This window comes from Triturus cristatus, chromosome 3_2, assembly GCF_964204655.1.
Source record: "Triturus cristatus chromosome 3_2, aTriCri1.1, whole genome shotgun sequence".
Lineage (NCBI taxonomy): Eukaryota > Metazoa > Chordata > Amphibia > Caudata > Salamandridae > Triturus > Triturus cristatus.
This window is the reverse complement of record NC_140584.1, coordinates 1,064,777,691-1,064,790,550: the sequence shown is the minus strand read 5'-3', so window position 1 is coordinate 1,064,790,550 and position 12,860 is coordinate 1,064,777,691.

Here is a 12,860-nt window from a genome sequence, read left to right as displayed (position 1 = left end):
TCATCTCTTTGGATCAGGAAGACTTCCCTAGTTCTTCTTCGCCTTCCAACGGAAAATCCCTAAATGTATTCTTCTTCCTCTCGGGCCTAGGTTATCTTCTTTTCAAACTTAATATACAGCAAATTTACAATCAGTCCAGAATAACTGCCGTTCCCAACAGCTCTAGGACCCCCTGCAAAATTTCAAGTTTAAGGGTTGTCAGTTCTTGGGGAGCTGGTATAACTGCAAAGGTTGAGAAGTCCAGCGTTTCCAAAATCAGACCACGGATGATGCTCAAAAGTGGCGGATTCGGAATATTGATGGTCAATATTACTTCGATCTCCAATCCTGGAATCCTTAACAACACTTCCACTCTCGGTACCGGGAAACTGCTGACCAGTGTGATCGATCTCAACCTTCCCGTGTTCAGTCACTGAGTATGCCCACTCTGGTGAGGCGTACTTTTGGCACGGCATTCTTGTTCTCTTCGATCTTCTCAGAGCACCTTGGGGTCGATCTTCGTCACTTTGCTCTGCTTCTGATTCTTCGGAAACTGGGGCGAGATCTGTTCTTGGTGCCGCTCTCAAGTTTACCCGTCTCTGACTCACGGGCCAAACCCTTTCTGCTTCTGTGGCACCTCCATTCTCCCTACTGGTACCCTGTGCACTGCTTTCTTCTTCAGCAGAATTTGACTCAGTACTGCCCACTGCAGCTCTTTCTTCTTCTTCCGAGTCCGTTTCAGTGTTACTTTCACGTTCCCTTTCGGCTTGGTTTAGTGCACAACCAGCTGCGTCAGCAACCCCTACAGCTTGACTTGCCCTCTCAGATGTCTCTGCCACCTCAGCTGGGTTCTTGTTCTCGAGAGGGGCTGTTTCTTCCAAGGGTGCTGGAACTCTACGGGTATGGGAGGCGTGTACCCAGTTCGGCAATCCTCCACACTTCACTGCTGTGTTCGTGACTAGAATGATGTGATATGGCCCACGCCACCGAGCATCCAGGCAACTCTTCCTCACGTGTTTGCGCACCAATACCCAGTCCCCTGGGCACAAGTCGTGGCACAGGTCACTTGCGGCTGGAACCGTTGCTGTCTGCACCTGCTGAGACACAGAATGGACCACGTCAGCCAGGCCTTTACAATAGTCCAAAATCATATCATCAGTGATGTTAATCAAAGCAGTGGCAGGTATTGCTGGCAAGAGCATCGCCCTTCCCATAAGAATTTCATGGGGTGACAATCCAGTCCTCCTATCAGGGACACTATGGAGACTCATAAGAACTAAAGGTAATGCATCTGGCCACTTCAAAGATGTCGAAGAACACACTTTTGCCATTCGGGCTTGCAAAGTCCCATTAACTTGCTCCACAATCCCAGAAGCTTCTGGTCGGTAACTGCAGTGCAATCTTTGGTCTACATTCAAGGCAGCACAAAGCAGCCTCATGATTTCACTGTGGAAATGCGTTCCTCTATCTGATTCAAAAGAGGTCGGAAAACCGTACCTCGGGATTAGTTCTCTCAATAGTAACTTAGCTACGGTGAGTGTGTCACACCTACGTGTCGGGTAAGCCTCCACCCACCTGGAAAAGACACATACTATGACTAATATGTACCTCAACCCATTACACTTCGGCATTTCAATAAAATCCAGCTGCATTCTATTAAAAGGTCCACCTGACCTACCTATGTGACTCAACGTCACAGCGGTCCTTTTTCCTACATTCATCTGTTGACATGTGACACACCTCTGGCACACAACTTCAGCTACCGTCCGAAACTTCGGATTGTACCATGTCTGGTGAAACACTCGCATCATTGCATCTCTTCCAAGATGTACAGCACCATGTATCAACCTCGCCATGGGATTCAGCAAACATTCCTGTAACACAGCTCGTCCATCATTCGAAACCCATATCTCCACATCTCCCTTCTCGCATCCAGCTCGTATCCAGCTGTCCCGCTCCTGATCAGAGACTCCATCTTGCAACTGCTTCAGTTCCTCCCATGAGTCTGCCATAGCTAACATCACATTGTAATCTGTTTTTTCTTCGCTTTCCACAACATGGTTCTCAGTAAAATTACATCCCTGTTCTGCACAAAATCGAGCAACTTCATCTGCGTAATTATTACCCAATGACACAAAATCGTTTGCTAGTGTGTGCAGAACATTTAACAACAGCAATTTTTATCTGGGCCTTGCAATGCTTCCAACAATTGTCGTACATAATCCCCATTTCTGATGGGTGAACCAGAAGATGTCATAAACCCTCTCTGGGACCATAGCTGTCCGAAATCATGAACTACACCAAACCCATATTGACTATCCGTGTAAATTGCTACACGGATCTTATCAGCGGCCAAACAGGCACGAGTCAAGGCAATAAGCTCAGCCACCTGTGCGGAGTGTACTCCTTCTAGACAAGCGGCTTCAACCAACCCTGTGATGGTACACACAGCAAACGCTGCTCTCAGTCGACCAACACTGTCTCTTAAACATGAACCGTCCACAAAGAAAATCTCATCTGAAACTGGGAGCGGTTCATCGACAATGTCAAGTCTCGGTTTGGAGCATAGTTCCGTCACATCGAGACAATCATGGTCCTCACAATCTTCATCATCATCTACATTTGGAATAGGCAACAGTGTAGCAGGATTTAAAACAGAACACCTCTTCAGCGTCACATTGTCTACAGCAAGGATGACTTGCTCATAACGATTCAACCTATTATTTGTGAGGTGCTGTGTTTTAGTCCTAGTCATCAACAACTCAACAGAATGTGGCACATGAACAGTAAGCGGATGACCCATCACAATGCTCTCACATCTTTCGATACTGACACCTGTTGCAGCAACGGATCTGAGACATCCGGGCAACGCAGAAGCTACTGGATCTAAAGTAGCTGAAAAATAGGCATCTGGTCTACGGACACCTCTGTGACTCTGAGTCAACACTGCTAATGCGCAACCTTCCTTTTCGCAACAGAATAAGGCGAATGCCTTGTTATAATCTGGCATTCCCAAAGCTGGAGCGCTGCATAAAGCTTCTCTCAGCCTCAAAAATGACCTTAAGCAGTCATCACCCCATGGTACCGGATCACTCACATCCTTACGCGTCAGCCGCTGTAAAGGCTTCGCTTCAAAGGAAAAGTTTGGGATCCACTGGCGGCAATAGCCCACCATTCCCAGAAACATTCTGACTTCCCTCTGAGTCGAGGGAACCGGCATTCTCAAAAACGCATCAATACGATCTGGAGACACCTTTCTCTTGCCTTTCTCAATTCGGTGCCCCAAATACTGTACCTCGCTCAAACAGTATTGCAGCTTGTTTGGAGACACCTTGTGACTATTCTCTCCCAGGTAATTCAACAGAGCAACGGTATCAATTCTGCAGGCGTCTTCCGTCTCCGACGCAACAAGCAGATCATCAATGTATTGCACTAAAACAGAGTTTCGTGGCAACACAAGACCTTCAAGATTTTTCTTCAAGATCTGATTAAAAATGGATGGGCTCTCTGTATACCCCTGTGGGATACGACACCACGTTAACACACGATTTTCCAGCCGAAATGCAAAAAGAAATCGGCTTTCTTTATGTAGAGGAATCGAGAAAAAAGCTTGACACAAGTCAATCACTGTGAACCATTCAGCTTCACATGGGATCTGAAATAGGATCACAGATGGATTCGGTACCACTGGACAACATGGAACAACTATTTCATTTATTTTTCGCAAATCTTGCACAATCCTAAATTTCCCACTTGGTTTCTGTAGTCCCATGATAGGCGAATTACATGGGCTACCCATAATCTCCATTAGTATTCCCTGCTTGATCATAGACTCAATCACAGGTTTAATCCCTGTAACAGTTTCAGGAGATAACTTAGGGTGTCCAGGGAAACTCTACGTTTGGTTTAATCTGGATTTTCACTGGGTCTACTCCTTTGACTAAACCAATCTCTTCACCACTAAGGTGCCATACGTCAATAGACACTGAGTCCCTCAGATCAAGTGGAAGCTCCTCCACCGTCAATGCTGGGTACATTTCCACACACACACACTGATTTGCAACCTTAAAGGTCGCGTCATCGTCTCTCGTCTGTACCTCCACTCCTTTCGGGGTACAGTAGATCGTGCAATTGAGCTTGCACAATAGATCTCTCCCTAACAGGCAAACTGGACTAGAATCGCACACCACGAACTGGTGTCGATCCCTGAAATTTCCTATCCTGATTGGAATTGGCTCCATCAGTGGACTAATCAGTTTCTTATTTGCCACACCAACAACCTGGATACTTTGTCCAGAAAGAGCTAGACCTGGAACCACTGCCGATCTTATAGTCGATCTGGTAGCCCCAGTATCAACCAAAAAGGTTGTAGGGTGACCGTCAAGGTCTGCTTCCACAAAGGGTCCTTTCTGATCTACCTCTAGGATGGCTCTAAGCATGCAATCCTTATCTCTCTTTAAACATGATCGTGCCAACAGGCTTGTATCGTTTTCCTCTCTCACTTCAAACATTGGCATTTGCAAATAAGTTTGAGCTCCCTGCTGTACATTCTGTATTCTGGGTGGCTGGGGAACCTGCACCTGCGGAACACCAGTCTCCCCTTTTATCGTTTTAGGTCTAGTCACTGTCGGTACCGCCTCCACCCCAGGGACCTGAACTACTTCTCCTTCCGGCTGTATCTGATTCCATGGGTTCAGGGGACACTCGCGTCTCCAGTGTCCAACCTGGTGACACTGATGACATGCTGTAGTCTTTTTCAATGTCGCCACGTCCATACCTGTTCTAGGGTCTATTGGTCTTGGCCTTCCCTGCCCCTGAACATTCTGATTTCCCGCCTGATAATTTCCCTGTCTCCTTACCAACGCTCCCCCATTAGGCTGTCCCTGAGTGGTTTGCATCTGAACAAGCATCAAGTTATCTTTCAACTTCCTGTGTTTGTATTCAATCTCATCTGTGCAATATCGGGCGTACCGAAAATCTCATCATCAGGCTTGTTTTGCCAACAAATCAAATGCTGCTGTATCATGAGACTAACCTCTGGCCTCAATCCCAACACAAACTTTGAAACAAACTGTCCCATATCTTTCGTGTCCAACACATCTAGGCCACTGTACTGCTTAAAAGCCTGCAAGAGTCTCTCATAGAATTCATGTACCGTCTCCTTAGGTTCCTGCACTGTCCTGTCTATCTTCACCCAATCGATGTCTTGTGGTGAGACCTTCGACTTCAACCAAGTAATCACTTGCTCGTACTTCCTCATTACTAGCAGTGACGGACCATTCGTGATCGCGTTCCTATCAGGCTCGTAAGTCGGCCACTCAACGGCAATCTTGCATGCTGCCCACAAATCTCCCGGAACCACAATATCAAATAAGGTATTCAGATCGATCCACAATACCTTCGAGATCTTTACAAAGCGGTCAACCTGCTTATACCACTCTGCGGGCTTCTCCCTAAGCCGGGGTAAATCATTGGTAAACGCCGCCAAATCACCCCTGCTCCAGGGTACATGCACGTATCCTCCATTCTGCACTTCTCTTAAAGGGAAATTCCTTATCTCCAACACCCCTCCACCCGGAGGTGGGGTCTCTCCTATCGTTCTCCTAGAGCTTTTCTTCTTGGACCATTTTTCTTCCCATTTATCAAGCATCATCCATGCACGCATGGCTATGATCAGATCTCTGATGTGGGTCCTCAGTCCGGTAACCCTTTTCTCCTCCAGTTCCTGGTCACTGTACTGCAACCTATGACTTGCTTGCAATGTTTTAGTCTTGGACAAATCCACCTCATATCGCTTAGCCAATTCTGACAATTTCTCATGTGCAACTCGTGCCTTCCGAGTCACATCCTTCGCTACGAAGAGTAATTAATCTGGTTCATATATTAATACTCTCTCAAGAGGTAAGTTTCCACCTATTATCTCATCCACTTCCGCCTTTAACCTTACTACATCTATCATCCCCCCTTTCAGGGCTCCTCTCAGCACTTCTCGGCAGACTACCCCTTCTCTATCGCTGTCCTCGCATTCTTGCTCCTGAGACCTACTCTCTTCTGGTATACCCATTGGAGCAGACCGATTCATGAAAATGACCCGCTCTCTCTCTGCTGTCATCACTCTTGCGCTTTGGTTTCTCACTGGTGGTACCCATGATCGTAAATCTGATCTCGACTCCATCAGAGACCTCGGCCTCTCTGGTCTCTGTTCTCCTTGTCCCCTAGATGAGTCTGACATGGCTGGCAATGGTGTACTCCATTCTATGGGGTTCGGAGTCCGGGCCATTCCACCCACCAGGCCACTTCCTACGACCTCTCTCCTTACCCCCTCGGCTGTCTGCTCTGGATTCGCAACCACCTCTGAATCTGGGTGGTAAATCGAAACAATAGGTCCAATAGTGACCGGTACCTTTAGAGCATCCGGAACCTCACATCTCTCTCGACCTTTACGCTAGCCACAGACTGGCTCCTCGTACTCTCTGTTCCTATCGAGATCCTTCCTTCTACTCTCGTCTCTGGTTGGATTTTTACTCTTCTAGTCTCTCCTATCTGAACTAACGTCTCTTCTGGGACCTCTGGGTTATACGGAGGTGGTCTCTCTGATAACAAACTCTCCAATAGGCTATCATCAGTATCACTATCATCCTCATCATCTGACTTTATGTTCTTTATCCCTTCCGAAGTGATCAATAAAGGATACAGTCTATCTCCCTCTATTGCCTGTGCTCTCCATCTTTTCTCTTCTGCATCCCATCCGGCATTCTGGAACGCCTTAATTTACTTTTTCACTCTTTCCTGGTTGTTGTCTCTTTTCCTATCATGCGCTGCTCTAATCCACGCATGTAGCGCTTCAAATTGTGTTGGTCTGGGCAAAGGTCGTAAGGACGCCATCACAGACTTCAACTGGTACAACACTTCTAATCTAAATGAACCATATCTCGGGAAAGCTAATTCTCCTTCATTTTGAGTCATTTTATGCCAATTCTCAAGCCAAATTATCGTATGCAATCCCACATTCCTTGCCATGTAATGTGCTGGAGTATCCTCAGGAGGAGCTTCTTCTCCTCCTCGAGAAACTACATGTTTGTCACCTCTACACAGTTCTCGAAAAACCTTAAAACACTTCATGATTGACAAAATTCGATCCCACACACTGTTTACCTCTAGATGTCGAACCCTCCAATAACAGCGCGATTAACACCAACCAGCCTATCACAGCGCGACACTCTGACGTCACCTTCCTTCGTTCGCAGCAGTTCCCTTTCCTTACACTTTACGTCTCACGCCTGCACTCGTCCCATTCATACACTGAAATAACCGTTTGTCCCAAACAAGTTACTTCTCTGGCTGTCCGTCCACAGCCTCTGACTGTTCGTCCAAAGTCTCTCGAAATTGTTGGCCTCGGGTGGCAACTGTCTGTCCCCGTCCGGCCAGACAGATCGCCTCTGATAGGTTACAAATACTCAAATCCACATACAGCAACCCACGACCAGCGTCGAGTTGTCATGCACTCACACATTCGCTCCCCCTATCTCGGTCCAGGTGATCGATGATACCTCACGATCTCCTTTGGGTGGTCAACAAACTCTACCACGGGTGTCTTCCACACCACAATTCCCGGGCTGCGCACGCTCACAGCCTGATCTCACAATCACTCAACATTCACACCAACTCCGCAAGACATCACACAACAAATCAACACCGCAATCTACAACATCTCATCATATTCATACTCACTCCACAAACTGCTGCTTCCTGCCGCACTGCTACTCGCCGTCAATGTTCATCATCCGCCGTCGTCTGCTGCTCACCGTCTGATGATTCACCATCACTTATCGTCTATGGGTCTCAAGGATCACTTATCCTATTCTAATCGTCCCTCGCTATCGGAAGTAACCATCCGACTCTGCTACCAACTGATGGGGCCCAATTATCTTGTTTTCCATTTATCTCCAAGAACCCACTCTGGTTGATTGAATCTTTTTACTTGCCCAATAGCGTGGAGGGAGCAAACACAATTATCAGAGAATACTTTCCGCAATTTGACATAATTAAGGACTCGAAACTCAATCTCTATTGCTCTCAGGATTTTATTATCAACATAAACATCTGCAGATATAGGCACCTTAGCACACGGCACAACAGGTAAATAGGCACTAACACAAATGCTACTCTACGAAGAATCCGCATTCGACTAAAAATAAACAAAAGTACAGCTTCTAAAAGCATGAGGTAGATAACTACCAAGCCAATGTCAATATTAGGAATCATTAAACAAAAGCATCTCTGTCCCTACTCTATGCTAGATGACATCCCTGCTTACCATTCCCTTAAGACCCAAGAAATCGTGAAAAGGTGTCAAAGTGAAACTTCCTAAGAAGTCTTCACTTAGAGAGCTTGATCTAAATGCTCCTTCTAGCTCCTCGCTCACCTCTTCTCTGCTCAACCCACGGGGCGCTGTCCCTAATACAAAACCCCAAATCATAGAACACGCCCTCTGGCACACCTCCTCGACCAGGTCTTCTTCCAGTAATTTTCCATCCAGAGCTGTCCCTCCTCCATCGTCCATCAGCTTGGCCTTGGGTCCCAGACACCGTCCGCACTAGGAGTTGCGATTGGCACATTCCAAAGTACTCCCATGTCTGGTTTCCCCCATAATTCAACTCTTAGACAAAGACCTTTTCTACTAACGAACCAACTGTCCTTGCACCTGCGGTGAGATCATGGGATGGAAAAATACTTCGCATCTTTAAACTTTACAATTTACTGCAGCCCAAAACCTCTACCAGAATAAATCATTTGCGGCCTACCGCATTCAGCTAACATAAGAAATAACAGGCCTTTCTTCTCAACGATATATGTGCATTCGGGCCTCTACTCGGTTAAACACGCTATTAAATCACATTCTAAGCATTAGTGCTTTTACTTTCATATACATGAATAAGCGACCTACATGAGTAATTTTAATCATGTCACACGTTTAACTTAATACATTGCATTGAACGAAAACTAATCGTCATGCATTTTACTGAATACATTCACAATATGTTTTCACATCTCTAACACTTCTATGTTGCGATATAGCTGATACATTTCTTAATACATTTCGCACGACACATCTAAATATACATTGATTATATGCGGGTGCCAACTAACGGTGAATATGATGCACCCCTACAAATTTCAAAACCTTCAGGCGCTACATCACAACTGAAACGATGCACTGTGTCTGCCCCCTAACTGACATTTATCCATGCGACAAGGCCCTAAAGAGACCTTATATAAGTTAAAAAATGGGTCTGGGCCTTACCGGGTGAACTGCCCGAGTTCACATACCACAGCACACCACATGCACAAGTCCCACTCCCGACAGCAACCTGAAGTGTTGTGCGCAGGGGACTAGCAGCTGGCACTGCAGCAAATCATGAGTTTGAATCAGACTGCCTCGACCGACAAATACGCAGTAGGACTTGCAGTCGCAGTGTTCATGAAATGGTATCCACGACCAGGATTGACAGACACACGCATGGGAAGCTAGGTTTAGCCGATCTGATGACCTCACAAGCCTCAGGGCTGTGAGATTGTCAGCCCGGGAAACACTTAGACTTCTATTTGCCTGCCCAGGGAGCAAGCAAGCAGATCCAGTGACTGAGTCACATGATGACGGGGTCCACATAGTTATTGGACAATGCCGGTGTCGGTGAGTAGGGCAGACAGTGCCCTGTGTTCAACATACAAAATTACAACAAGAGGGATTTTTAAAATTAAAACAAGATATAAGCACCATTGTTATTGCTAAATGTAATGGGGCAAAGTCCCGACGGCCTTGGCAGAAACCGCCGCTGCCTCCAGATATAACTCGTTAACAATTCCATATTGTCTCATATCGTCATTTGCATTCATTAGATTAAGCCATAAATTAACACTAAATTCATTATTTTTACCATAAAGTGCATCATTGTCTCTTGCTGATTCCCACTCTTCTCTCCTCAGAGCATCATGGCCAACTCAAGAGACCACTTGTTCTTCACAGATTTCCACATCATTGTTTCCCACTGGGAATCTTGACACACAGTGTGCCACTTTGTTTTTGGAATCTTTGACATACCTCACCTCAAAGTCAAACTCCTTTACTCCTTCCATCCATCTATTTATCCTTGGTGTAGCAAGTTCACTGTAAACAAATGTACCAAAGGCTTGTGATATTTTTTTACCACAAAAGGTATTCCCAAAAGGTAAAATATAAAATGCTGTATCGCCCGTGTGCATGCCAAGGCCTCCCTTTCAATCACTGAGGAGTAGCAATCCGCACCTTTAAGAGTTCTAGATGCACACACCACCACATTTTCCTCCCCATCATCCACCTGTGCTACCACCACTCCCAACCCATTCATGCTAGCATCAGTTGTCAGAATACCTTTTCCGGCAAACATTGAAATGTCATAAGGTTGGTATATTACACAATTGTTCCTTGACAGACTTGAAGCAGGCAAGCATTCACCATTACACTCAGATGTCTCCCACTTTTTAAGAAGTTGCCTCATGGGAAAGATAAAATCCTTAATGCATTTAGAATATTACTCGGTAAGTCCCAGAAATAACCTTAGCAGTTCCTTGTTTCCAGGCAAAGCAACCATAACCACAGATTTCACCCAATCCAATTTGGGACGGAGGCCTTCCCCTGAAATTGTATGCTCCAAATACGTGACTGCCCCACTCTGAATTGACCCTTCTTCCTCATCACTGTTAATCCGCTCACTTGTCATCTCAAAATCACTTGCTCCACGATCCTGTAATGGTCTATCCTGTTCTTGTCATAAACCAGGACATCATAATCTAAAAATTAATTTTGTTTCACAGCCTTAAGCACCTTCCCAATCACACGTTGAAAACAGGCTGCAGCCAAAATCAATCAACAAGGCATTCAAATGAAACGGAAACCACCAAGCGGGGTAACAAATGATGTCAAATGCCTCAAATCCCCATGTTGCAATACCTGATGGTATGCAGAAGATAGATTTAAAACGCTGAGCACCTGTAACCCTTTAAGAAGTGACAGTTTGATGTTGGGGAGGGGATGTCTGTTCACCCATATGTTTGTATTCAAATCATGGAGATCGACAAACTTACAGAAGTTCTTCCCACCATCTTTAGGCACTGACACAACTGATGCCAACCACTCTGAAAACTCAGGACTTAGTATCTTCAATCACTCCCAAACCCTTCAATCTCTCCAATTCTTCTTTCATTGGTTGCCTCATCATATGCATATCTTATGTACCACCACCCTTCACAGTTTCTCCAAAATAATCTTCTGTGTGAATCCTTGAAGTAACCCAAGTTTGTTAGTAAACACAAAAGGCTTCCCATCAATTATGTCAGCATGTTCACTCACATGCGCAATCATAATGACCTGATCAGGTGAATTCACATGCAAGGGGATTCCCAAATCCTGCTGATGTTGCCTCCCCCAGAGATTGTCACCCTTCTTTGCCACATATATCTTACCAACAGTTTATCTACTTTTAATCATTTTGAGCCCGATTCACAAAGGTGAACTTATCATTTATGTAAATTTACACTTCTTCAGTATTCACAAAACGGTATTTTAATAATAAGCTTACAAGTCGGACAATCCTATCTTTTTATGTGCGGAGTTCTCCACTCGGACTGCAGAGTCTCCACATTTGTAAGCTTACTATTAAAATGCAGTTTTGTGAAAACTGAAAAAGTGTAAATGTAAATGTGGGTATACTTGTAAAGTGCACTGTGACTCCATGGAGTATCCTGGCGCTGAAGACCGCTGGGGAACCCGTCCTGGTTTTCCCTGTGAGATGGTCCCTTTCTGGGTATCTCCAAGGTGAAACCAGGCATCCCCGGCGTCTGTGGGGGGCCGTTGTAGAGATGAGGCAAGCTTAATGCCCAGAGTTGCAGAGTGTGTTCCTGGTTAGAGTAGGTACCGAGGCGAGAATTATCGAGTCCGTTTTTGACCTGGTCCACGACCCTGCCGAGTCGGGAATTGAACCCTGGTCCCTGGCTGATTCTCTGCTTACGGGTCTGCCGCCTCTAACCAGTGAGCCACACCTCTCTACTTAGACAAACATTAACCATTGTGAATTAGGCCCTATATTCATTGGAACAGATCTTTCCAGGTTCACTGTAACACCTCCGTATCCCATGGGGTTTATATCAGGTCTCAGCAATATGACAGCTTCACTTCCAAAAATAGCTTCTCAGTTTTTGTCTCCAATCAAAGTACAGAGTAAACCAGAGTCAAACAAAACACCTACTTCTTTCCCTCCAATAATAACTTTACACTCTGTCATTCTATCACTCCGATGTCACATTCAGACACTTTATCAGGAACATGTGTCACTTTGAAAATAATTTGATTCAAACCCTCTGACACATGTCCTTCAAGTGGATAACCTGGCATAACAGTTGAGACTGTTGGAATTGTGGTTGAAACTCCCACAAGGGCAACAATTAAATTCCCCAGGCATTTCTTTTTTGCTCATCAGAGCCCAACGTTTTCCTTTTGTATATATTTTCACTGAGTCTGTTGTCTGTTGTCCACCCTAGCTATTCCTGACTCCCTTGTTTCATCACTTTTAATTTTCTTGACCCACCCAGGTGCATGTTAAATCTATAAATAATTGAGATTGTTTCCTTTAAATTATGATATTTTTATCAAGAGTTTTTCTTTCACCTTTGGATTGTTTGCAACTCTTACCAATCACTGTGATTATGTGAGTGGATGTCCTGTATGATTGAAAATTCTAGGGATTGTTCAGGGGGCAGGACTCTGTATGCGACCCAGCGAGACCAGATCTTATTATGCTTCTGTGGACAGCCCCACTCCTTGAACACCGTTATCTCCATCCCCA